At 41.9% G+C, this 4,075-nt stretch overlaps 2 protein-coding genes across 2 annotated transcripts in view; both read left to right on the top strand.

Moving 5' to 3' along the window:
• Window positions 1–4,075, top strand: part of LOC116693405 (beta-2-syntrophin-like) — a 24,657-nt gene that overhangs the window by 3,083 nt on the left and 17,499 nt on the right. The window lies entirely within an intron of this gene.
• The window catches only part of LOC116693482 (protein spire homolog 2-like), a 46,187-nt gene that overhangs the window by 41,534 nt on the left and 578 nt on the right, over window positions 1–4,075 (top strand).

Below are 4,075 nucleotides of genomic sequence, written 5' to 3'. Positions count from 1 at the left end.
ACACATTAAAAAAGCAACAAAAAGATGGAAAAAGCTACAAAACTGCAACAAATTTGACATGCAATAAGTCAAAGCTAGTTTACTGTTTTCAAAATAAAAGCATGTCAATAAACTTCTTTTTCCGATCACATTTTTATTTATAAACAGATAAGATAAGCAAAAGTGCAAAACATTGGTCTAGATAATACAGAGAAAAGTACACTACACACACCGAAGAAGGCACAGTGCACATGTCAGTGAACTGGATGGGATTCTAATGTTCCAGTGTGGCTCTTAGTGGAAGTGGGTTTGACCCCCGTGCTTTAGATGAAGGTAGCATGCCGTATGGAGAGAAAGGCCTTCATTAGGATTGTGGTTCCCCAAACATTTTCACGTGAAGGACCCCGGACCCCCATTTGATAAGTTTTTGTCCCAGGGCTCCCTATTGGATAGGATTTTTTCTTTTTGATGTATTATTACACAAATCGTATGAAACCCATGGCCATGATAGTCATAGAGTCTGTCATTGTTTTACTTATAGATGGAATTATAGTGAGACTAAATAATTCCCATTTTTGCTGGGAACCCCCTGGAACCCCCTCAAGGACCCCTGGACCCCATTTGAGTTAGGAGATACAAACTGGCTTGAGTTCAGATCCTAAACTGCGCCGATATATGGAACAGTTCAACCTTTAGAAAAGTGGAAAAAGAGCGAGTTAGAGGGAGGAGGCCACGGAGCCCCCGGGGTGGGAAACTTCAGGCCAGGAGCAGCTAAATGCAGGGTTAATGGTTCGGAATGAGCGCAGGGTGAATACTGAGGAGGACGAGGAACTAATCAATGTGTGACACATTTCCACTCAAGTCAGAAACGAGGCCTGTTTGGTGCCTCCCAAAATAAACTAAGGTAAAATGTCCTGAGTATTTAGGCCAGCCACTGTGCTGATTACATGAAAACCAACTCAACCAATCCAACATTTTAGACGTGGATACGGTAATAATTATGGTCCAAAATGATGTAAAATTGCTTTTTTTTTTAATTGATGAATAGAAGATACTTTATTAATCTCGGTGGGGAATTTCCTTAATAAAACTTGACTGATAACGCAATTGCGATATGATTCATGGTATTGGAGGGAATGATAGTTTTTGTATCATTCTAACTTTCATTAAAAAAATATCAAGATTATAAAAACTATTGTGCAGAATGCAGCACACCGTAGAAGTGTCTCAGTGTAACTGCTGGTGGAATAAAAACACATTTTCCGGGGCTGTGTGGCAGGAGGCAGCCCCCCCTCCGTCCAGACGGGGGCCTCTGTTTGGAGAATGTGTCAGCTGCCTGTCACTGTTTGTCAGTTGGACATGAGCAGGCTGTGTTGTTTGTGGAGCGGCTCTTCGTCCCAGTCGTCCTCCGTCTCTTCTCGGCTCCCGCAGCTCTGGGAGAAGAAACGGCAGTCAGGCAGAACGAGGCTGGATGTACACAATACATAAACCCCCAGATATTCTGCCAATTAGCTTAGGTGCCCGACATTCCTGACCTCCGCTTGCATGTGTGTAATTAGGGCAAAGGTCAGAACTGGATGATTCCTGCTGCTCCACACTTTCAGGAGGTGATGGATGCAATAGGGTAGACTATTTTTTTTACTTCTCACATACATTCACCTCATGGCTCAGTGTCTTGTCCAGTTCCAGATGTGGGACTGCAGGGCCAGGGATCGAACCACCAACCTTCTGATTGGCAGGCAACCGCTCTACCACTGAGCCACAACCGCCCCCACCCAATAATAAAAATACATTTACACAACTATAAATATTCAGCATAAGCTATTAAATATGCCCGTTGCATGAGATCATTTCTTTTTTATACTGCAAATCAATCATGTCTTGTGTTCTCGGTTACTAATGAAGGTACATGGAACAAAGGGATCTGATTCAGGGGGATTCAATCAGAGTTGTTTTTATCACAGATAGATAATCTTGTCAAGCACCATTTGCACTCAATTATTAAACTTCTTTTAAGATTTCCAGTCCATACTAAGCAGTGTCACATGCCAGTCATTGCTCATAGTGAGGAAGCCACCCAGAACCCAGTATTAAAACCAATAGAGCTTTCAGTGCATTTCACCTCATTATTTTTGGTTTTCTGGCCCACAAACTCAAATTGGACTTCTATCCAGTAGCAGGCATCGGTTTTTAGTGAAAAAACAATTCTGTTTTTGAATGTCTTGTTGACTCCTAAATTGAACTATACAGTTCTTTTACAAACCTAGATCTTGATTTGATCTTTTATCTCGATTTGTTTATCTTGAAGTTTCTTTGCCCTGAACTGCTTTTAAGGTTTGCCACTTGGTCACTTTGTCAGACCTTCCTCCACAGCGCTGCAAAGGAAGGTCTTGTTTAAACATTTCTAGAATCAAGTGCAGTGGTCTGCCTCCTTCTGTTTTTAAGGTACTAATACTGACTAATGCTAGAAAGCTGGCCAGTTGGCCACACTGGCAACGAATAGTCTCACTTTGACTTATTCTTTATCAGAAAACCTTCTATTATTAATCTGCAGGTGCGTACAGCTGTAGGCATCTTAATGCCCCCTGTAAGATCTAAGGTTTGTGGCTGTGTGACGGTAGTTTCACACTTGGTTTTCATCATTGATTAATTGGTTGAAATCTGTTGTAAAGAAACAAAGAAGTCAAATGTGATTCTTTTCTAGTTTCTTGACTTTTCTATGACTTTAAACTAAATTTCGTTGACTTGTGGACAAAAGACTAATACGGGTTTTTTAATCAGGCAAATAAAACACTGATACAGACAATCTGCAAATTGCCAAAAAACGGCCCAATAATCGTTGATACTACAAAAGAAGACGTTTGAGGCCAAACTTATTGATTAATTTAGAAAATAACAGACTGATTAATCGACAATGAAAATAATCACTAGTTAGTTGCTACTCCCGGGCTATGCCAATGAATGAATGAATGAAAGAAAGAGGGCTTCTCAAAAATACTTTTTTGCCCATTAACACTTGACATACATACTGTACCTCCCAGGCATGACATGCCACTGGTTAACCCCCCCCCCCCCCCCCCCCCCCCCCCCCCCCCCGGCCAGCTGACTGACAGACACAAGATCCCATATGTCTAAATGATTGGTTGCAGCTTGCTACAGCTGCCCCTTGCGTCTCATTGGATAAGCCTGCTGGGGAGTGGAAGGAGACGCAGGATGAGCCCTTTGTCGGAGTAATTGGAGGAATAAAAACGGCACGTAGCAGACACAGAGGCTATTGATGAAACGGGGACAGCCCTGACGAGGAGCTGTTCTTTTCTTTTGTTCCGAGGCAAAAGCTAGCCGACCGTCCGTTCACTGTGTCGGCCGGTGTCCTTGTGGTGTGGGGGGGTGGGGGGGGATGTGCCACGGAGCATGAGTCTGCACAGCCTGAAATAAGCCACGTCAGTTTGCCAGCTCTGTCTCCGTATGAACTCCAGCGCCTTTGATATCCATCTGCAGATATGTCTCTGGTATCCAGCTGTCAGGAGAATCTTAAATGAGCTTCTGCAATGTGACAGAAACTGACATTTGAATTACACGCACTTGCTTTAGTTTGACTATTAGCTTTTTAAATATCAATACAAAATACATTCATATAATAAAAAAGAGATACAGTTGTAAAACAAGTTGTTACTGCTCTGGGAAGTCAGCTAACGGTAGCCATTTAAAAGCTTTAAATGATTGCGTGGGACTCCCCTGAGAAAGCAGATAACTGAAGCACCACCTACTGAAGATCTCTCATGTAGATAGGTTGGTCTAATGAGGAAACAAGACGAGACACCTTTCACTACCTCAGTGAGGGAGACAGTGTGAGTCACTGGAATGGTTATACGGATATTAGTGACAACACCCTGTGATATGAAAATACATAATTTAACTGTGTTTTTGTAAGAATATAACTATAATGTTGCAAATGTATTTGCAGTAATGATATAATGAAATTGCAGACACAATTTACACCCATAAATTCTAAAACAAAAAGGAAGAAATAGTTTAATTGATTCAACCGGCGCTGACCTCTTCTTTGTTAAAGTTTCTTGTGTTGCGTCTCAGTTAC

Source organism: Etheostoma spectabile, chromosome 8 (genome assembly GCF_008692095.1).
Source record: "Etheostoma spectabile isolate EspeVRDwgs_2016 chromosome 8, UIUC_Espe_1.0, whole genome shotgun sequence".
Taxonomy (NCBI): Eukaryota; Metazoa; Chordata; class Actinopteri; order Perciformes; family Percidae; genus Etheostoma; species Etheostoma spectabile.
The sequence above is the reverse complement of the archived record's forward strand: the minus strand, read 5'-3'. Positions and strand labels throughout refer to the sequence as shown.